The following is a 23,904-nucleotide window of genomic DNA, read 5'->3' on the forward strand; positions in this document are numbered from 1 at the left end:
AGATCCAACTCTCTCTTGAAACGTCCAATGGAATCCACCTCCACCACCCTTCCAGGCAGAGCATTCCAAACCCCAACTCTTGCTGACCATCTTGAAATTGTGACCCCTAGTCACTGACATACCAACTAGTGGAAACAGAATATCCTGGGCAGCACGGTGGCACAGCGGTTAGCACTGCTGCCTCACGGTGCCGATGACCCGGGTTCGATCCTGGCTCCGAGGTCACTGACTGCGGAGTTTGCACATTCTCCCTGTGTCTGCGTGGTGTCAACTCCACAACCCAAAGATGTGCAGGATAGGTGGATTGGCCACACTAAAATTGCCACTTAATTTGAAAAGAAATGAATTGGATACACTAAATTTATTAAAAAAAGGAAACAGAATATCCTTCTTTACCCTGCCAAAATTGTTCAGCGTTTTGAACACCTTAGTAAGGTCCCTTTTTAATCTTCTCTGCTCCCAAAGGGAACAAGCCCAATTTCTTTGATCTATCCTTGCATCTAGAATTCCTCATTCTCGGTATAATTTTATTAAATCTCCTCTGTACTCTCTCCAGAGCTTTAACATCCTTCCTTTTTAAATAAGGTACCAGAACTGAACACAATACTCCATATGTGGTCTGACCAATGATCTGTTGAGGTGCAGCATCACCTCCTTGCTTTTATACTCTATCCTCTATTGAAAAACCCAAGAATGCTACAAGCCTTTTTTTTCTTATAAATTTAGAGTACCAAATTTTTTTTTTCAATTAAGGGTCAATTTAGCATGACCAATCCACCTACCCTACACATATTTGGGTGTTGGGGGTAAGACACTGGGAGACAGTGCAAACTCCACACCGACAGCGAGCCGGCGCTGGGATCGACAGCACCACAGTTCTTAACAACTGTTTCTTTTAAAAAAATATATATATATTTTTATTAAGGCATCCCATTACTGATGTCTTAACTATTCTTTAAGAAGTCGATAAACGGTTTCCCTCTCTGGGCAAACCGCCCCCCCCTCCCACACCCCGCCACTGACCCACTCGAGGCGAACTTGATTTCCACCCCCCACCCCCCCCACCCCCCCCCCCCCCCACCCCCCCCACCCCCCCCCCCCACCCAGCCCTGCCAGAATGCTCCCAGGTTCTGACAAGCCCAGAACATGTGACGAGGTTCGCGGGACTTCCCGCGCACTGCCCACACCTGTCCTCCACCCCCTCAAAGAACCTGTTCATTCTGGCCACCGTCATGTGCGTCCTGTGGACTACTTTGAATTGAATAAGGGTAAGCCCAGCAGACGAGGAGGATGCATTCACTCTTCTCAAAGGCTCCTCCCACAACCCAGCCTCCATTTCCCTCCACAGCTCCTCCCCCCTCTTCCGTTTAACTTCTATCAGGGCTCCCTCCCAAACCATTAACTCCTTATATATCTCTGACACCCGGCCTTCGCCAATTCCTGTTTTCGACACCTGCAGGTTGGGAAAGGACGGCACCTGCTTTCTAACATAGTCCCGTACCTGTAAGTACCGAAATCCATTCCCGCAGGGCAGTTCAAACTCCTTTTCCAATTCCTCTAAACTTGAAAAGCTGCCCCCCACAAATTGGTCCCCGAACCGTTCGATCCCTGCCCGCCACCATCCCCAGAACCCCGCATCCAACCCCCCTGGTACAAATCTACGATTCCCACAAATCGGTGCCCAAACCGAAGCACCTTCCAATCTCAGATGCTGCCGCCACTGTCCCCACATCCTCAGGGCTGCCACCACTACCAGGTTTGTGGAGTAACTGACCGGCAAAAACGGCGGAGGCGACATCAGCAATGCCCCTAAGCTTGTGCCCTTACAAGAGGCTGCCTCCATCTGCTCCAGCACCGACCCCTCCCCCACAGTCCACTTCCTAACCATGGTTATATTCGCTGCCCAGTAATAATTCATGATATTTGAAAAAGCCAGTCCACCCCCCCCCCCCCCCCCCCCCACCACACACACACACCAGTGACCCCATTCCAACAGCATTTTCTTTACCTATGGGGATTTCCCTGCCCACACAAACCCTGAGATCAAAGCGTTAATTTTCCTAAAAAAGGGCTTTGGAATAAAGATCGGAAGGTTCTGGAAAACTAATAATAACCTCGCGAGTACCGTCATTTTCATGGTCTGCACGCGCCCCACCAGCAACAACGGGGGCATGCCCCATCTCTTAAAATCCCCCTTCATCTCATCCAGGCTTGCCAAATTCAATTTGTGTAGTTGCTCCCCACCCCCGCACCATCTGGATGCCAAGTACCTAAAGTTCGTTCCCACCACTTTAAACGGCAGCTCGCCCAACCTCACCTACTGCCCCCTTGCCTGGATCAAAAAACCTCACTCTTTCCTATGTTTAACTTGTATCCGGAAAATTGACTGAATTCCTTCAAAATGTTCATGATCCCCGATACCTCCCAGTGGGTCTGATATATAGAGCAGCAGATCATCGGCATATAACGAGACCCTGTTCTCCACCCCCCGCACCATCCCTTTCCAACTTCTTGGTGCCCTCAGTGCTATTGCCAGTGACTCGATCAGTGGCAAGAAGCAATGGGGCGAGTGGGCATCTCTGCCTTGTCCCATGGTGTAGCCCGAAATACCCCAAACTCACTCGATTCATCCTTGCACTCGCTCCGGCACTCTATACAACAGCCGGACCCAATCCACAAACCCCTGCCCGAACCCGAACCATCCCAGTACTTCCCACAGGTACTCCCATTCTACCCGATCAAAGACTTTCTCCAAGGCCATAGCGACCTCCACATTTTGTTCCTTCGAAGGCATCATTATCCCATTCAATAAGTGCTTAACATTTGTTGACCGATACCTCCCATTCCCAGTGGTAGGAAAATTACTGGAGAGAATTCTTCGAGACAGGATCTACTCCCATTTGGAAGCAAGTGGACATATTAGCGAGAGGCAGCACGGTTTTGTGAAGGGAGGTTGTGTCTCACTAACTTGAAAGAGTTTTTCGAGGAGGTCACAAAGATAATTGATGCAGGTAGAGCGGTTGATGTTGTCTATATGGACTTCAGTAAGGCCTTTGACAAGGTCTTTCATGGCAGACTGGTACAAAAGATGAAGTCACACTGGATCAGAGGTGAGCTGGCAAGATGGATACAGGACTGGCTAGGTCATAGAAGGCAGAGAGTAGCAATGGAAGGATGCTTTTCTGATTGGAGGGCTGTGACCAGTGGTGTTCCACAGGGATCAGTGCTGGGACCTTTGCTGTTTGTAGTATATATAAATGATTTGGAGGAAAATGTAACTGGTCTGATTAGTAAGTTTGCGGACGACACAAAGGCTGGTGGAATTGCGGATAGCGATGAGGACTGTCCGAGGATACAGCAGGATTTAGATTGTTTGGAGACTTGGGCAGAGAGATGGCAGATGGAGTTTAATCCGGACAAATGTGAGGTGATGCATCTTGGAAGGTCTAATACAGGTAGGGAATATGCAGTAAATGGTAGAAACCTCAAGAGTACCGGCCTCCCCGAACAGGCGCTGGAATGTGGGGACTAGGGACTTTTAACTTAATTGAAGCCTACTTTTGACAATTACCTGGTCCACTTCCAAGTACACACAATGTGGCGCGTGGTCAGAGGCCAAAGTCGCCGATGTTGCCTTAGTTTATTAGCTCTGATTATGTCACCTTTGCTCACGAGTCGCCAGGTATCTTTCTGATACCGCCACGTGGTTCAAGCTCGAGTTATGATTAATAAGTCAGCACACCCCTTAGTAAGATTGAAATCAACGGTCATTTATTATATACAACAAGTAATGCTTACACAATAATCCTACTATCTATTTCAAAACCTATCACTCCTGGCCAATACTTCACTTTAGGAAGGGCCCACCAGGTCAGGGAAACGAATGGCTTATCGAATCGGATCTGGCCCGCGGGATTCAAAAAGGCTGATACAGGTCGATGGCTAGGAGTCTTTATCGGGTAGCGATCGCTGGAGTCAAACTTAGTTTCTGGTTGATGTTCTTGCGAAGGTCTCGAGCAGGAGAAGAAGGGAGAGAGAGAGAGCGATCTGAACTTGGCTCCTTACTTTATATGGCCCAGGGGCTTCCCGCCTCTCGGGGCGGCCCTTGACCCTGAGTCCCAAGTGATTGGACTTGTTCCCAATCACTGGGTTCGATATATCCAATAACGGGGCGATTCCTCGATCGGGGGGTGGTCATTCACCTGTCTTTGTTTCGGCCACTGCAGGCGCCGACAGGTCTGGCCCGGCATTCAATTGCTAATATGTTGCAATTGTTCCCGGGGATAGCCGATTAAACTGCAGATGTCTGGGTTGATGTGCTGCTAATGGTCTTGAGTATCGATCTGGGCCGACTTCCCCAGAGCCGAATACGCTATTCTGTCTGCAGCTGTCCGTTTGTGTCCTGTTGGCTGCCTTTCCCATCAGCCTTTTCGGTGAGCCATTTTAAATCGGGTTTTGGCCAAATTAATAGGGAATCAGCCATTTTAGGTGGCTACAGCGAGTACCCCAAGTTGACCACCCCGCCAGCAGTCTTATCCACAACAAAGTAATCGATCCGTGAGTACACCCTGTACACATGGGCGAAGTGTGAAAATTCCTTCGCCCTCCGCCTCCTGAACCTCCACTGGTTCCTCTTCCCCCCCCCCCCCCCCCTGTGCTCCATGAAACCCTTCAGCTCCCTCGCCACCGCGGACACCCTCCCCAACCGTGGACTGGACCGGTTTAATCCTGGCTCGATAATGTATTAAAGCCCCCCCCCCCTTCCACAATCGGTGCGAGGTCCTGGTCAGGGATCTTCCCCAACATCTGCCTCTTGAGTTCAACATCATCCCAATTTGGGGCATACACGTTCACCAGGACCACTGTCATCCCCTCCAATTTCCCGCTCACCATCACAAACCTTCCCTCCCGAATCTGCCACTATATTCCCTACCTTTAACGTACCCGCTTATTTATCAACACCGCCACCCCCTGCGTCTTCACATCTAATCCTGAAAAGAAGACTTGCCCTACCCAGCCTCCACAAACTACAACCTAGCCTAATCTGGCCGTCGATCTTCAAATGCTTTTCCTGTAAAAATGCCACATCCGCCTTTAAGCCCCTTAAGTAACAATAATAATCTTTATTATTCACAAGTAGGCTTACATTAACACTGCAATGAAGTTACTGTGAAAATCCCCTAGTCCGCGAACATGCGCGACTGTTTGACTGGCCCATTCAGCATGAGAGGCCCCCACCCCCAGCTGATCAAGCCCCCAGCCCATGTCATGCAATCCTCCGGGCTCGCCCTCGGATTCCCACTGTCACCAACTCCCTCCTTATTGCACTTCGACAGCTCACACCCCTGTCAACAGTCCTTCTCCTCCCCCCCCCCCCCCCCCCCACTTCCCTAAACAGAACAACAATCTCATCCCCCTCTGACCTTTGCTTTTAAATATTTTTCCCAATCAAGGGACAAATTTAGCATTGCCAATCCATCTACCTTGCACATCTTTGGTTTGTGGGGATGAGGCCCATGCAGACATGGGAAGAATGTGCAAACTCCACACGGGTCCTCGACGCAGCACACATCTGACCATTTTGATAGAAGAAAGTTCTTTGAAAATGAGAGATTTTTTTACCCAGAGTGGTGAATCTGTGGAATTCACTACCACAAAGTAGTTGAGGACAAAATATTGTGCAATTTCAAGGAGGAATTAGATATAGCTCTTGGGGCTAAAGGGATCAAGGGATATGGTGGGGCAGGCAGGAGGAGCAGGGTATTGAACCTTATGATCAATCATGATCATAATGAAGGACGGAGCAGGCTTGAAGGGCCAAATGGCCTCCTCCTGCTTCTAATTTCTATGTTTATGTGAAGTAGTTGGAAATGGTTGGGTTTAGGGCATTACCCTGTGACCTCCTACAGTGAAGTCTGGAGTAGAAATGACTGGCCTCCACAAAGTACAATCATGAAATTACCAACAACCATGAAATTACCAACCATGATCCCGGTGAATGATGGAACAAGCTCAAGGGGCATGGTTGGAAGGAGATGCCAGGCAAAATGCAAATAACTAAAGAGAAATGGGGTTGTAAGGGTTGATGCACTATCTGTAAGGGTGGTGCAATCAGATACCATTGGACCTTTCAAAAGGTAATTGGATGTGTTCTTGAAAAGGACTAACTACAAAATTATTGAGAAAAAGCAGGGATGTGGGATTAAATTGGGCATCTCTTTCAAAGTATGGCACAGACTTGAATTTGCTTAAAGTATCTTTGATTCCATTGCCTGATGTTAAACTCCACTACAGATCTGGCAGAGCAAATGTATTTTAATTCTAGCTTATTGTCAACATATGACCATACCTCTGAACTTTGAGAAGTGCTAAAATTACAGAAGGCTTGTTGGTCAAGCGCTTGAACTGTTTTAGATTGTGGTAGTTTCAACGGGGCAATCACAAGATGATTCCAATCTCTGCCGTTTAGTATCCGTCTTTGATAACTGTATTCATTTTGAAACATTCAATGATAATCATTCAAGCTTCTTGGATACTTATCTTTAAAATTAATGCAACAAAATATTCCTCTGTATTGGATGAACTGACGAAGGAGAGATCTTAACATTTAATGCTGTTTGAAAGTTTTGATCTATGCCATGGTAATTTCAAATATTTTTTCAGACAATTGCTATTCCCCTTCCTTTGAGACATGATTAAGGTCTTTGAATCAAATTGTGCTGTCTGTTTGGCACTACAACTTTTCTCTTTTGTTTGTTGAAATCATTTTGGCTTGAGTTGGTCTTGGAAGACATTGTAGTTTTGGAATGTTTCATTTGATTTGTTCAAAACATAGTTCTGGTGACAATGTAGATCAGCTTCAGTTCACGTCCACAATAGATTACATGTTCAATACACCTGGCTATTTAACTGCTTTTCCAACAGCTGATTACAGAAACATGACAAATGTTTCTGCAAATTTCTATTTCGGTAAAATTGTTAATATAGATGAGGTGGAATTGTCTTTCTGGAAGGAAACATTGAAAACAATCACAGAAATATCAGAATAGTGCAGAGACACACCATTCGGCCCATTGTGCTTATACTAGGTCTCTGAGCCATTCACCCACTGCCATTCTCCCGCTCCTCGTAGTCCTGCATATTCTTCTTTATCAGATAACAAACATTCCCTTTTATTTGAGTACTTCAATTGAACCTGCCTCCACCAAACTCTCGGGCCATGTTTTTCAAACCTTAAACCTTTCCAAACTTGCTGTTTGAAAGAGGTTCTTTTTCTCATTGCTTTTTTTTGCCAATTGCAAAAAATATTTAAATATGTGCCCTCTCGATCTTGATTCCAGATGTGGATGCAGTACTCCTGCTGAGGCTGAACTAGTTAGTGCCTTGTACAAGTTCAGCATACGTTTCTCCCTCCTCCTAAATCTCTATTGGTTTTTCATGTCTGGATTTGTTTGCCCTACCTTTCCCTTTTGAGGGAATATACCAAGACTGTGCCATGTTTTCATGTCAACCTTTGTTCATCCCATATCCGTTCTTTTTTTTTTACTTTTATGAATTTAAAGTGCCCAATTCTCTCTCTTCCCCCAATTAAGGGGCAATTTAGCATGGCCAATTCACCTACCATGCACATCTTTGGGTTGTGGGGGTGAGACCCACGTAAACATGGGGAGAATGTGCAAACTCCACACAGACAGTGGGCCGGGCTCGAACCCGGGTCCTCAGCGCTGTGAGGCAGCAGTGCTAACCACTGCGCCACCATGCCGCTCTCCCATATCCATTCTTACCCCATTGAAGTTGGCTTTCCCTCTGTTAATTATTCTTGTCCTGGGTTGTTCTTTGGCCTTTTCCTTTGGCCTTATGATATAATAATCATTGTCCTCTAGATGTTCTCCTCCTGACACTTTGCCCACTTCATTCCCAAGAAACAGGTCTAGAAACAGCTCTTTTCTCATTAGAAAATGTTCCTGAACACACTTTGGAACTCTCGCTCTTCTCTGCCCTTTACGCTACCATTATTTAGTCTATATTTTGGATAATTAATGTCCCTCATTATAACTACTGTAATTCTTGCACTTCTCCATCGGTTTCTGTTGCAAATATGTTCGTTTACATTCTCCCCATCAGTGGGTGGCCTATAGACTACACCAAGGAATGTAAGTGCACCTTACTTTGAATCCATGCTCCAGTCAAATTGATTCTTTCCTTGATCCCATTGAGACATCCTTTTTCTCCAACATTGCAATGCTCTCTGCCACCCCTCCCCCTTTTCCTTCCCTTCCGATCGCTCCTGAAAACTGTGCATCCAAGAACATTTAACGGCAGGTCTCTTTTATAGCCCCTTCATCATATTTCTGTATGGCAATCTGGCAAAATTTACCAATCTTTTTAACCACACTATGCATTCACATACATGCACAATAACCTCGATTTAGACTTTATTGCTTTCTCCTTTACTCTGACCCCACTTGTTAAATTATTCTTGAGTATTTAACCATCATAAAATGTCTCGTGTCCTGGAACCCATTAAATAAGGAGCACTGGTTTCCCGCCTGTGAGCGGTGATAAGAAGGTAGTTGTGGTAATGTGTCTATACTTTCCACTTTTTTGCAAAATCAAATTTTGGTTGGTACGATATCTTGACCTGAAAGTGCTCCTCCTTTCTATGAGCATCTGATGCAGTACTTGTAACACCATTTATAGCGAAGTCGATTTATCACATGTTTACTGTTTCTACTGGACATGATGTTGCCGTAAAATATTATTTGTTTCATAAAGCAGACTTTTCAAGTTGCAACATTTTCTAGTAATTAAAATATTGCAAATGGTGTTAAATGATCAAGATAATTATGATGCTTGTTCACACCAGAGAAGAGTTAGAGGCAACATAATCCAAATTTAAATTGAGGAAATTATAATCCAATTGAATGATATTTGGACTGTTGAACTTGATGTCTATACAGAATTAACATTGGTAAAAGCCATTGAGATAAATAAAAATTTAATTTCCCTGAAGTAGTTAATGCTGACCATTAAAACTATTTGGAACACGGTAAGGATTACAATGACGAATACAATAGAAGTGGTTTCATGATAGCGTGGAACATGATTGTTCCAGAGCTACTGGATTGTTTATTGTGTAAACTAGATTAGATGTGTAAAGTCTACTATTAATTGTTCAATAATTTTATCTTAATAAAAATTATTCAGTAATTTAATTGACTTTGAGTTATCAAGAGTAGACTGGTTCAAAGGGACTTATTTAATTTACTTTCGATAAGGGGAAATTCTGCCAAACCTTTCCACAGGAAATTAAGCAGATTGGATGGATCTGCTGCTGGCATTGTTTTTGTGGAATGAGTAGGATTAATCAGGTTAATAACATTTTTGAATGCTTGCTCATATTCTTTTTGAGTGTCTGGGTAGAGCAAGGGTGCTCAAACTATGGAACCCTTGATTCAATTTTTTTTGTTGCAGGGTCCAGTAATCATAGTTTTCCTATAGTGCAGGGGGAGGCCATTCGGCCCATTGAGTCTGCACTGACTCTCGAAAGAGCACCCTACCCAGGTCCACACCCCATCCACCCTGTCCTATCTCCATAACCTAACCTGCACATCTTTGGATCATGGGAGGAAACCAGAGCACCTGGAGGAAACCCATGCAGACAGGGGGAAAATGTGCAAACTCCACACACAGTCACCCAAGTCCAGAATCAAACTTGGGTCCCTGGCGCTGTTAGGCAGCAGTGTACCACTGTTAGACAGGTTGCCGCCCCAACCTGTCTAACAAAGTCCAAATTACTCCATTCCAGTTGTTGGTTTCTCCCTGTTTGAAATATGTGAACATGGGGGTTTGGAGAAGATTGTTCTTAGTGCTGTTGCATCTTTAAGGGGGACGGGGAGGGGGGCTGAACAGGTTTGGGGTGTGACTCCTGAAAGCCACCTTCAAGATCTTGCCTCTGACTCCCACCCCGCAATCACCATCCTGCTTTCACTCGCCTTTTGGTCTGAGGTCCCATGGGACTCTGGTATATGCATTGCTACCAGCTGCCGACATGAGCTGGTGGGGATTGGCTGGCAGTCCTTGGTGGATGGGACTTCTGACAGGCACCTCAATCACAGGGATGACCGAATGGTGGCCTGTCGGGCCTCTTATGGAATTGTTCCCAGCCTCTTCTCCGTCAGGTTGGCGAGGCCCCTTTCGGTTCAATGTTCAGTGTTCTCATCTCCAGTTGCAGCAGAACAAAAGCATTAAAAAGATTGGCATGGGGCAGCACAGTGGTTAGCACTGCTGCCTCACGGCGCTGAGGACCCAGGTTCGATCCTGGCCCCGGGTCACTGCCCATGTGAAGTTTACACATTCTCGCCGTATTCAACCCAAAAAGACGTGCAGGGTAGGTGGATTGGCGACGCTTCGTTGCCCCTTAAATGGAAAACATAATTAGTTTATATTTTAAAAAAAAGATTGGCATAACTTTTTATATAATTTGTGGAAAGGCTATATTTCAGCATAGCTGTTTTCCAATGCTTTCCCCAAGTGGGCATTATTTAACCTTCGAAATGAATGTAAGTACCTATGGGGAGGTGGAGGGTTAGTGGTGTTGTCACCAAGAGTGGTTCGGTAGCACCGCTGTAGACCGAGCTGGCCAGGTCCTTCCAGACACATCTGCTAGAATGGGCCTGCGAGAGGTGGTGACGAAACCAGCAAGAGGGAAAAGTTAATTTGATTTGTGTAACAGCTGATCTTTGATTTCTAATGCAATGATTTTGAATAATAAATAGGGCTTTGGATTGTATTCGGAGGTCTATATTTATTTTAAAAAAAAGAAACATGCCATTGTGTCCCTGAAGGATACCTTGGTCATGCCTCACTTAGAATACTGCATCCAGCTTTACGATGCTTGTTTTTGTTTTATATGAATGGTGATATTGAGATTTTGGAAAATATACAAAAGAGAACCCTTAGAATGATTCCTAGGGCGCGATTCTCCGGCTTTGTTACGCTCTTGTTCAAGCGTAACTAGGCCGGTGAATAACGAGATAGACCAAAAACGAGATCCGCACCAGGTGCCAAACAGTTTGCGATGCAACCGACCGGCTCCCATAGTTGAATTTGGAATCTCGCCGTAGCGTGGCGAGAAACCAATCATCACCACGTAAGCCCCATTTCCATACAATTAACTAGAGCTACCGTTTATCCAACAGCCTCCCGTCATTCAGCGGCCTCCCCAGCAAGTGGTCACACTGGCGCCGATACGTACTCCTTTTGAAAAACGTGAACCTGGTGGAAGGGCGTCTGTGGGGAGCCGGGGAGGTGAGTAGCCATCTTTGGTCACAGGCAAAGAGCCCGGGGGTGCTGAGCTTGCCATCCCAGTGCCCGGTGGGGGCTGAGGGACCCTCAGCTGGGTTTGGGGGACCCTCCGCAAGGGTAGGCCCCATGGAGAGTGGGAAGGGGGTGCGCTGGAGAGATGGGAAAAGGAACTGGGGGTCAGCACGCATTTCAAAAGGTAGTGACACAGGCATCATATTGGTTTCATGAAAAGGTATTTATGTGCTGTACAAACGCCACTCTGGATAGTGCCACTTCCCCTGGTGCCCTCAGTGGTCCTCAACGTGCTTGGCCCTCCTAGCTCTATCACTATGTCCTGATGATTCCCCAGGATGCATATCAATGGTGGACGCAGTCAGCTCGCCTTGTCCCATGGCCCTCGATGCCCTGGCGGGCATCCTCTGGGGGCTCTGAGGCAAATGCACAGCAGTGCTGCCCTGTCTCGTGTGCTGACTGCGAGACATGGCCTCATCAGAGGGGTGGAACTCGGGGGAGCTGATGCCCACTGTCACCACTCCATGAGACGGCCTGGCTTGGCACCCAGCGCCACCTTCTCCCAATCGGTGCCCATAGGGCCCTGGGCTTCACCTTGGGATTGAGGGGCAGCTGGTTTGAGCCCTGGCTGCCCCTGCATCATCTGGCTTTGCCAGCCCTGGTGGTTCCCCATGGTACCGCAGAAGCTCATCAAGTTCGGCCTGGTGCTGGGTGAGACCCCCCCGCGAGTCAGGCATTCCAATGAGATCTTCAGCCATGGCTGTCACCAACTGCGCGACGCCTTGGACACCGTCACTCATGCTGCCGATGTCGTGCACCAGGCTCTCCTGGTCGCCATCCTAGCGGTGTTGGCCTCGGTGCCACGCATTGCCCGCGCCATCTCCTGCACCCCTAGCCTATGGGACTCTTCCAATCGGCTATGGATGTGCTGGAGTAACACTGAGGACTCCCTTGAACCCCCAGGTTGGTCCCTATCAGCTCCGGGTAACTCTGTGCCACAGTCTCAGCATCAGACTAGGATCCAGCTGGGTCCTGGGACCCATCAGCCCTCCGACTGCTGTCTCGCCTGGGGGTTCCTACCTCCTTCTGATGTGCATCATCAGCGGTGAGGTGCTCACCAGATTGTGCACCCGATGCCTGTCCACTAACATGTCCCACCGAGGTGTGTGTATCAGCGCTGGTGAGCGGTGCGGATAACAGCTGTGCCGCGACCATGTTGCATCCTTGAGCTCTCCACTGAAATGTTCTCCTCGGAGTCAGGAGAGGGTGTCGCCCGGGATGGGCCGGCTCCGTTGGCTGGAGGACCTGTGGGAGAATGGAGATGTGGTCAGTGGGAGGAATGGGTCAGTAAATCGATCACTACTCACATTTGACAGGTCCCCCAGTGGAGCCCGGTGGTTCCTCACCTCTGCGGTGTCCGCCAGCCTCCGCGTGAGTGATCGCCCTGTCCTCGGACACCTCCAGGACCCGCTCCTTGAAGGGGGTGAGGATTCTTATGTCTGGTACCCCTCTGCCACTCTGGGCTCTTTCCTGACGATTATGGAAGAGTTTTTCCTGAGGAGACACAGAGAGGGCATTGTTAGCCACACGCATGGTTCACAGTGGTGGAGAGTGGGTGTGAAAGCGGGGTTGGGGGATTTGAGGGGTGGAGGGAGGGCTGGGGGGTCGCATGTGGAGTTAGGGTGGGTGCTCCCTCGAGAGGTGGGGGGGGGGGGGGGGCGGGAGGCATTGGTGTCTACTCACTCGTGCTGCCCGGTGTAGGTTGTTGACCTTCCTGCACTGCTGGCCAGTCCTCCTGGTCACACTCCCTGAGTTGACAGCTGCGGCCACGTCATCCCAGGCAGCACTGTCTGCCTTGTGGCTCACCGTCTGGGACCCTCGGGGGAACAGGACATTCCTCCTGGTCTCCACTGCATCCAGGAACCTCCCCAGGTCAGCATCCCCGAATCTTGGGGCCGGTCTCCTCGGTGCCATTGTTGCGAGCTGGCTGGGATTGGCTGAGCTACTGTTAGCAGGGGCTGGCGAGCGCGGACCCGGCAAATCACCTGGTGAGCCTTCATTTGGGGCGAGAAGCCCGTCCGTCCTCGTTAAGTGGACCGATTAGTGTTGAATTGTGTTGCTGGCCTCGCTGGACCGAGTACCGGGGAGCTTGTGGCAATTCCCGCCTCGCTACCACACTCCGAAATGTCATGCCTTGTGTTGAAAGCTGACTGGGGTGAATTTCCGTACTGCACTACATCTGACCAGTGCCTGGATTAAATAAACTTTGCCTCTCAAACACAAAACCGTCTTCAAATGTTTGTGTTCAATAAGCAATGGGAGACATTTCTGGTTCTGACTGGTTCCAATCCCATTTTTCGTATAACTCATTTGCCAGTACTGGCAACCTTCAGTGACAATGGGTAAAACATTTTTTTGTAAAATGTTACAAACCTGGCGGTATTAAAAGGTTGGTGGTTAATCACCCATTACTGCTGCCTTTTGCAATTTAACAAGGCTGCTTACAGGTAAGAAAGAATCCAGCAGATTTTGAAACGGGCACACCCTATTTTTTTTGCCACGCTGAATGTCTTTAATCAAATACCCCAAACTCAAACATTTCTTATCGTTGTGACAATCTTGTGGGTTTGTCATTCTCAGAATGGTGAATCAGCTCTGTCTGTAGCATACATTGTGAACTACTTTCCAGTACTCCCCAAATTCTTTTCCAGACCAAAATAAATTTCTATTAAAGAACTCCCTCTTCCTAAATCTGAAACACTGTTGTGTACATTCTATCTGATTCATGTGTTCTCCTTGGTGTTCTATTACTTTTTTTTTCCAGACAGGACAGTTAATGATGTTTTATCGGTGATTTTCATTCTTATCTGTATGGGTACGCCCTGCAAAGATTGATTTGTTTGTTTTCTTCGTTGTCCTTGAAGAAACTCCATTTAACTTCACTAAGTCTGCAAGGGAAACTTTGCTGTCAAGGCTGAAACCCTTTTAAAAATAATGAATATAAATGTGTTAGAAAATCAAAATACAGAAAGTTGACTTTGTGGACTTAGCTTTGAGAACTTGTGTCCACAATGAGTATAAATCATTCTTACTTCGTCTTTCACCACTTAAATCTGATTTTCACCACTGGAAAATCTGATTTTCAATGTTCTGGAGGGAAATCATGGTTTAATAGCTAAATCTCTTCAATGTTATTTCTGGCAGTCTTTTACCATTTTGATGTACTTGTTTCATTTTGATTATAAAACCAGCATATGGGCTCTAAGACCTCCTCTGTGTTGTATTATTCTTTGTTTAATTCAATCAACATTCCTTGCAATATTTTGTTTTGTTTGGAAATCCTTAACTTGACTCAAACTTAGCAAACCCGTGGTGGGCAGTGGCGTAGTGGTCACATCACTAGACTTGTCATCCAGGGACCCAGCCTAATACTCTGGCGACAAGTTCAAATCCTACCACGGCAGCTGGTGAAATTTAAATTCAGTTAATAAATCTGGAATTGACAGCCAGTCTCAATAATGGTAACTATAAGGCTTATCATTGATTCGTTGCTTAAAAACCCATCTGGTTCACTAGTGTTCTTAAATGTGCCACCCTTACCTGGTCTGGCCTACATGTGTCTCCAGACACATAGCAATGTCCTTGTAAGCACTCGGTTCAAGGACCACTTATGGCCAAATGAAACTAGACTCAAGGCTTTTAAATTCTTTCATGCATGTTGCTGTCTGGGCCAGCACTTGTTGCCCATCCCTAATTGCCCTTAACTGAGTTAACTGAGTGGCCTACAAGGCCATTTCGGAGAGCAGTTGTTTGCTATTGTGTTCCTGGGTCTGATCGAAGAGTAGCTCTGATTGAAGTGCCTGTTCATTTTAGTGAATCAGCCAAGGTGATGTTTATTGGTTTCTTGGTTTCTGTTCAGCATTGTGTTTGCAATGGGGGAGAAGCACAGGGGAGGGTTAATGGAACTAATAGTTGCCACCAGGAATGGAATAGTACAGTAACTATGGTAACTAAATAACATTATAGTTTACAAAGCTTTGCAGGGCAAGTTGCTAGATGTAGAATATGGCAGTTGAAAATATTCTGTCAAAAAGATGGCCATTGTAGTTGGATGAATTTTACAATAATTTTGTTCCATTATCATACAATGTTCTAAACATTTGCAGCCAAAATTTCTGTTTGACTGAATGAAATCATCAAGAAATAATGTCAGCGTGTCTTCGTACTATTCTTGCTTCCAAATCTCAAGATTGTAGGTTCAAGACCACGATGAACTTGAACATAAAATCTAGGTCGCCACTTTCATTTAGTGCTGCTGCATTGCCTTTTGGGTAGAGTGCTAAAACAAAGTAACATTTGTCTGATCAAGTCAAAATAAAAGGTTTTAAATCACTGTTTTGAGGAGCCGAGGGAGTTTTTGTGTAAAATCAGAAAATGCCAGAGAAGGTGAGCAGCAGGATTAGCTTGTCAGATCCTTTTCATTATGGATGTTCAGTCCCTTGGCGCCAGTGTTTCTCAAACTGGGGTCACATAGAGACTTTCCAGGGAGTGTGCACAGCAGTCGGGAACTTCGCAAATGAGTAGGGGCTGGAGGTAGGCTTAGTTGGAGGTGGGAGTGGAGTGTGGTTGCCATGTGGTGCAGAGCGGACTGGCAGTTGCACCATGGAGGGGAGTGCATATAAAGGAGTGTGAAGAGTATCAGGTAGGTCATGGGTAGATGTGCTGTTACCAACGTTGGTAATGGGGGCCAGGTGAGTTTTTTCTGTTCCAAAGGGGGTTTCTTTTAGATAGTTACGTACTGCAAATTCAAAGGACTGCAAAATAGTCTGCTCGTATACCATGAATGTTTGAGAACAACCGCTGTGGACTTCCATCTTTCATCTGAATGCCGTGCGTGTTTGTTGCTCCTTGGAGAGCAGTTCAACCAGTTCTCATGCACCACTGCCCATTCTGCCTGGTTGAAATTGTTCTTGCATTGAGTAACTTTTCCTTTAACTCTACTAACGTCCTCCAAATAAAATACCTCATTGTGGAAACCTACATGGCTCCAGAACTAATTCGGCTCTTGATCTCATTTGCTGTTTGCAGGATTTTGTTGTGTGTAAAATTAAGAGCAGCATTTGTAATGTATTCATTCTAAATTGCATTGGAACGCTATGAGATTTGTATTGAAGTAGCGTATAAATGCAATTTTTTGTTCACATTTGCTGTAGCATCTTTAAAGTGCAAGTTGATTTTTTGAATATGAATACTTCAGAGGATCACTGGTCTTGAGCTTATAGTAGGTTGGATGTGAACTCCAGAATAAAATGGGCCTGATATCTCACGTTCGTGTATTTTAGGTGAGGGAAAATTATGGGGAGATTTTCTATAATTGTCTTCTGTGCTGTCAAAGTAACCATTAGAAACTATTTCTGATTTAAACAATAATGCCTCAAAATACATTGCATTTACAAAACTGTTCCTTTATCAATCGAGGTTGTACATTGTTTGCTGCCCAAAGTTAGTTGTTTTCCAATCCTTTGGGGATTTAATACAGAAACAGAAAATACTGGACAATCTCAGCAGGTCTGACAGCATCTGTGGAGAGAGAAGAGAGCTAATGTTTCGAGTCTGGCTGACTCGTCGAAGCTCGGAATTTAATAGACAGTTTCAAGTGTTATAAGTAAACATAAGTTTATAAACATAAACTGTGGTGAGAAGTAAACCCACATCTTCCTCCTTTTTCTTGCAGCTTGGAATTGAAGTGATCCAAAACTTGAAACCTAGGTAAGTTAGTGGATTTGACTTAGTTAATACCCTGTCTGTCTTGTATATGGCAATAGATTCAATTTACTTTTTTGTTGTTGATTATAGCTCTACATGCTTACAAAAGTCTCCAAAGTATTGGTTTTTAAAAAAGGAGACTGGGGTCAGCTTGTGCTCTTCACAGGAATGTGGTGTGTTTGTTGCGTGTGATTCATTCTGAGTTACAAATTGACATCAACAAAAGAGATGGGCGACTTAAGAGCTGCTTTTAAAAGCTTTGACCGAGTAACATTTTGCATGTGTTCAGTTCAGTGTAGGAATAGTTGCTGACATTTAGGAAGTTGAGAGGAGATTCTTTGGAAGGGGAAAAACTGCAACCTTGGCTCAAGAGTGCCGTTGCTGGTATTTTCTGCATTGTATTTTGAACTGGTTTCTTCATGATGGAAGACTACAATTAGCTGATGACCTTTCGTTATGTTAAAATGCATGTTGGGTGTAATGGTGATGTGTAGTATCATTCACGGAGCGGTCTGGTGTGACGTGCAGTTTGTTGAAAGGAAAATGGTTGTTTAAGAACAAAGAACAAAGAAAAGTACAGCACAGGAATAGGCCCATCGGCCCTCCAAGCCCGCGCCGACCATGCTGCCCGACTAAACTACAATCTTCTACACTTCCTGGGTCGGTATCCCTCTATTCCCATCCTATTCATGTATTTGTCAAGATGCCCCTTAAATGTCACTATCGTCCCTGCTTCCACCACCTCCTCCGGCAACGAGTTCCAGGCACCCACTACCCTCTGTGTAAAAAAAAAAAAAAAAAAACTTGCCTCGGACATCTCCTCTAAACCTTTCCCCTCGCAACTTAAACCTATGCCCCCTAGTAATTGACCCCTCTACCCTGGGGAAAAGCCTCTGACTATCCACTCTGTCTATGCCCCTTATAATTTTGTAGACCTCTATCAGGTCGCCCCTCAACCTCCGTCGTTCCAGTGAGAACAAACCAAATTTATTCAACCGCTCCTCATAGCTAATGTCCTCCATACCAGGCAACATCCTGGTAAATCTCTTCTGCACCCTCTCTAAAGCTTCCACATCCTTCTGGTTGGGTTGCAACCAGAATTGAACACTATACTCCAAGTGTGGCCTAACTAAGGTTCTATACAGCTGCAACATGACTTACCAATTCTTATACTCAATGCCCTGGCCAATGAAGGCAAGCATGCCGTATGCCTTCTTGACTACCTTCTCCATCTGTGTTGCCCCTTTCAGTGACCTGTGGACCTGTACACCTAGATCTCTGTGACTGTCAATACTCTTGCGGGTTCTACCATTCACTGTATATTCCCTACCTGCATTCGAACTGCCAAAATGCATTACCTCACATTTGTCCGGATTAAACTCCATCTGCCATTTCTCCGCCCAAGTCTCCAAATCGTCTAAATCCTGCTGCATCCTCTGACAGTCCTCATCGCTATCTGCAATTCCACCAACCTTGGTGTCACCTGCAAACTTACTAATCAGACCAGTTACATTTTCCTCCAAATCATTTATATATACTACGAACAGCAAAGGTCCCAGCACTGATACCTGCGGAACACCACTAGTCACAGCCCTCCAATTAGAAAAGCACCCTTCCATTGCTACTCTCTGCCTTCTATGACCTAGCCAGTTCTGTATCCACCTTGCCAGCTCACCTCTGATCCCATATGACTTCACCTTCTGCACCAGTCTACCATGAGGGACCTTGTCAAAGGCCTTACTGAAGTCCATATAGACAACATCCACTGCCCTACCTGCATCAATTCAATCATCTTTGTGACCTCTTCGAAAAACTCAATCAAGTTAGTGAGACATGACCTCCCCTTCACAAAACCATGCTGCCTCTCACTAATACGTCCATTTGCTTCCAAATGGGAGTAGATCCTGTCTCGAAGAATTCTCTCCAGTAATTTCCCTACCACTGACGTAAGGCTTACCGGCCTGTAGTTCCCTGGATTATCCTTGCTACCCTTCTTAAACAAAGGAACAACATTGGCTATTCTCCAGTCCTCCGGGACATCACCTAAAGACAGTGAGGATCCAAAGATTTCTGTCAAGGCCTCAGTGATTTCCTCTCCAGCCTCCTTCAGTATTCTGGGGTAGATCCCATCAGGTACTGGGGATTTATCTACCGTAATATTTTTCAAGACGCCCGACACCTCGTCTTTTTGGATCTCAATGTGACCCAGGCTATCTACACGCCCTTCTCCAGACTCCATATCCACCAATTCCTTCTCTTTGGTGAATACTGATGCAAAATATTCATTTAGTACCTCTCCCATTTCCTCTGGCTCCACACACAGATTCCCTTGCCTATCCTTCAGTGGGCCAACCCTTCCCCTGGCTACCCTCTTGCTTTTTTTGTACGTGTAAAAAGCCTTGGGATTTTCCTTAACCCTATTTGCCAATGACTTTTCGTGACCCCTTCTAGCCCTCCTGACTCCTTGCTTAAGTTCCTTCCTATTTTCCTTCTATTCCACACAGGCTTCGTCTGTTCCCAGCCTTCCAGCCCTGACAAATGCCTCCTTTTTCTTTTTGACGAGGCCTACAATATCTCTCGTTATCCAAGGTTCCCGAAATTTGCCGTATTTATCCTTCTTCCTCACAGGAACATGCCGGTCCTGAATTCCTTTCAACTGACATTTGAAAGCCTCCCACATGTCAGATGTTGATTTACCCTCAAACATCCGCCCCCAATCTAGGTTCTTCAGTTCCCGCCTAATATTGTTATAATTAGCCTTCCCCCAATTTAGCACATTCATCCTAGGACCACTCTTATCCTTGTCCACCAGCACTTTAAAACTTACTGAATTGTGGTCACTGTTCCCAAAATGCTCCCCTACTGAAACTTCTACCACCTGTCCGGGCTCATTCCCCAATACCAGGTCCAGGACAGCCCCTTCCATAGTTGGACTGTCTACATATTGTTTTAAGAAGCCCTCCTGGATGCTCCTTACAAACTCTGCCCCGTCTAAGCCCCTAGCCCTAAGTGAGTCCCAGTCAATATTGGGGAAGTTGAAGTCTCCCATCACAACAACCCTGTTGTTTTTACTCTTTTCCAAAATCTGTCTACCTATCTGCTCCTCTATCTCCCGCTGGCTGTTGGGAGGCCTGTAGTAAACCCCCAACATTGTGACTGCACCCTTCTTATTCCTGATCTCTACCCATATAGCCTCACTGCCCTCTGAGGCGTCTTCCCGTAGTACAGCTGTGATATCCTCCCTAACCAGTAGTGCAACTCCGCCACCCCTTTTACAACCCCCTTTATCCCACCTGAAACATCTAAATCCTGGAACATTTAGCTGCCAATCCTGTCCTTCCCTCAACCAGGTCTCTGTAATGGCAACAACATCATAGTTCCAAGTACTAATCCAAGTTCTAAGTTCATCTGCCTTACCCGTAATACTTCTTGCATTAAAACATATGCACTTCAGGCCACCAGACCCGCTGTGTCCAGCAAGATCTCCCTGTCTGCTCTGCCTCAGAGCCAAACTGGCCCTATCCCCTTGTTCTCTCTCAATGCTTTCACCTTCTGACCTATTGCTCCGTTGCCCAACCCCCCTGCCATACTAGTTTAAACCCTCCCGTGTGACACTAGCAAACCTCGCGGCCAGGATATTTATGCCTCTCCAGTTTAGATGCAACCCGTCCTTCTTATACAGGTCACACCTGCCCCGGAGGAGCTCCCAGTGGTTCAGATAACGGAAACCCTCCCTCCTACGCCAGCTGTTTAGCCACGTGTTTAGCTGCTCTATCTTCCTATTTCTAGCCTCACTGGCACGTGGCACGGAGTAATCCCGAGATTACAACCCTAGAGGTCCTGTCTTTTAACTTTCTGCCTAGCTCCCTGAATTCCTGCTGCAGGACCTCATGCACAATGACCTCTGCCTGTTTGCCCTCCCCCTTCAGGATGCCCACTACCCGTTCGGAGACATCCTGGACCCTGGCACCAGGCAGGAAATATACTATCCTGGAGTCTCTTTCATGTCCACGGAAGCGCCTATCTGTGCCCCTGACCATCGAGTCCCCTATGACTATTGCACTTCTGCGCTTTGACCCTCCCTTCTGAACATCAGAGCCAGCCGTGGTGCCACTGCTCTGGCTGCTGCTGTTTACCCCTGATAGGCTATTCCCCCCAACTGTGTCCAAAGCGGTATACCTGTTCGAGAGGGGGACAACCACTGGGGATTCCAGCACTAACTGCCTGCCCTTTCTGGTGGTCACCCATTTCTCTGCCTGCACCTTGGGTGTGACTACATTTATATAACTGCTATATATGACGCTTTCCGCCACCTGCAAGCTCCTAAGTGCATCCAACTGCTGCTCCAACTGAACCATGCGGTCTGTGAGGAGCTCCAGTTGGCTGCACTTTCTGCAGATGAAGCCATCCGGGACGCTGGAAGCCTCCCGGGGCTGCCACATCTCACAGTCAGAGCACTGCACCCCTCTAATTGACATTGCGTCAATTAATTAGTAAATTAAATTTAAAAGTTTTTTAAAAAAGTTACTGTTAACTATCTGTTTCCTAGCACTAGATTTCTACTATAAATGTGAAAGCTAAATAGAGTACTCTCCGATCTCTGGCTTAGAAACCCTCTAAATTAGAATTAAGTTAAAAGTAATTATGTTTAATTAGTATAACAATGCTTAATTTTTTTAATTTAGTGTAGCTTCCCAACCAGCCAATCAGGTTACAGCTTTACTGTGATGTCACTTCAGTTTACCCCCCTCACACAATTTGAAAAGGTAATAAAAATAAATAAAAATCACTTACATTTCCAGGTTCTCCGATGCTCTATGGTTCTCTCCCTTTCCTGATTACCTCACTGCACCAAATTACCAAGTTACAAATTCCCTATCTGGATGCATCTCACTCCGGCTGTGTCCCCTCCACTTGCGCAAAGCTAGGAAGACAAGTGAAAGCAAGGTTTTTTTTCCTGATGGTAATATAAAAAGCACCCAAATGCAAAATGGTTAATAAGCTGATTAGACGTAGCTCCTCCTAGAGTCTAAGCAATAAGCGATTCATCAGTTTTTCTGCTCCTTTACAAAGGAGACTTAAGTCGGTTTTCTGACAGTTTTTTTTAATGGTGAGAAGCATCGAAGAAAGACTGGCAGTAGATGGCTATGGAAGTTGAGACTGCAGGACGGTGGTTCTGTCTCGAGCTGTGGGACAGATAGCCTATTTTAGTAAAGTTACTTTGCAGTCTTCCACGATAATACTGTTTGCAATCAAGTGCCTCTGATAATACCTATTGTTGTACAATGTTGGAAGAAGCACTGAGGATGGCAACAGCACAGAATGCCATCTGGGTGGGGAATTCAATATCCATCACCCAAGAATGCCTTGGTAGCAGCACTGCTGGCCAAGTCCTGAAGGACACAGCTGCTAGATTGGACCTGTGACAATTGGTGAGGAACCAAAAAGAAGAATAAATCCACTTGACCTCATTCTCACCAATCTACTGTTGCAGATACATTTTTCAATGCCATTATTGGTAGGCGTGAACACCACACAGTCCTTGTGGACATGATGGGCCATCTTCACATTGAGGAGACCTTCCATGTTGTGTGCCCCTACCACCATGCTAAATGGGATAGATTACATGCCGGTCAAGCAAACTGAGCTTCCGTGAGATGCTGTGGACCATCAGAAGCAGAATTGTACACAACTGTAATCCGTAACCTCGTAGCCCAGCATAATCCTCACTCTACCTTTACCATCAAGCTGGGCAAACAAACTTGGTTCAATGAAGAGTGCAGGAGGACATGCTGGGACCAGCACCAAGTATACCTAAAAACTTTGTGTCAACCTGGTGAAGATACAACACAGGATTGCTTGCATATCAAACCGTGGAGGCAGCATGTTTTAAAACCAACAGATCAGATTGAAGCTCTGCAGTTCTTCCGAATTCTGTTGTGAATGGTGAAGGACAAGTAAACAACTAACGGGATGAAGCTCCATAAATATCCCCAAGAAATGGCTGAAGGCACTGGATACTGTAAAGGCTATGGGCCCTGGCCATAATCCAGCAATACTACTGAAGACTTGTGCTCCAGAACTCACCTTGTCCATAGCCATGCTGTTCATGTAAGGCTACAACATTGGCATCTATGCAGCAATGTAGAAAACCTTCCAGGTATTCCCTATTCACAAAGTTCCTGATAAATTCAACTCGACAATTACCGTTCCACCAGTCTACTTTTAATCATTAACAAAGTGATGGAAGAGGTCGTTAACAGAGTTATTAAACAGCACTCAGCAGTAACCTGCTCACTGTTCATTTTGGGTTCTGCCAGGGCTAATCCTGAATTCATTACAGCCTTGGTCCCAACAAGGGCAAAAGAGCTGAACTCTAGAGGGGAGATGACAGTGACTGTACCTTTGATCAAGTGTGGTACCATGGAACCCTAACATGAATGAAGTCAAAGGTATCATTGGAATGGGGAGCACTCCGTTGGTTGGAGTCATACCTAGCACAAAGGAAGAAGGATGTGGTTGTTAGAAGTCAATCATTTCTGTCCAAGGACATCGCTGCAGGTGTTCCTTAGGGAAAATGTCCTAGGCCCAACCATCTTCACCTGATTCATCATTGACCTTCCTTCTCCACCACCACAATCATGAGGACAGAAGTGAGGATGCTTACAGATGATTGCACAGTGTTCAGTACCATCTGTGTGACTCGTCAGATGCTGAGCAGTCCATGTCTATTTGCAATAAAACCTGGCCAATATTTAGGCATCAGCTGAAAACTGGCCAGTAACAGTCATGTCACGCAAGTGCCTGTAGGAAAATCTA

General features: G+C 46.0%; 1 protein-coding gene across 4 annotated transcripts in view; it reads left to right on the plus strand.

The window, feature by feature from the left end:
• The window catches only part of LOC140390115 (activin receptor type-1-like), a 137,530-nt gene that overhangs the window by 7,930 nt on the left and 105,696 nt on the right, over window positions 1-23,904 (plus strand). Inside the window, exons 2-3 of one of the 4 annotated variants that reach the window (XM_072475050.1) lie at window positions 11,202-11,310; window positions 17,054-17,088. The exons of 1 other annotated variant lie outside the window; for it this stretch is intronic. The gene's annotated coding sequence lies outside the window, so the exon portion shown is untranslated. The remainder of the gene's footprint in view (window positions 1-11,201; window positions 11,311-17,053; window positions 17,089-23,904) is intronic. 2 more of the 4 variants (XM_072475064.1, XM_072475041.1) reach the window with 2 other exon arrangements.

The sequence above is a fragment of the Scyliorhinus torazame genome, chromosome 2 (genome assembly GCF_047496885.1).
Source record: "Scyliorhinus torazame isolate Kashiwa2021f chromosome 2, sScyTor2.1, whole genome shotgun sequence".
NCBI classification, from domain to species: domain Eukaryota; kingdom Metazoa; phylum Chordata; class Chondrichthyes; order Carcharhiniformes; family Scyliorhinidae; genus Scyliorhinus; species Scyliorhinus torazame.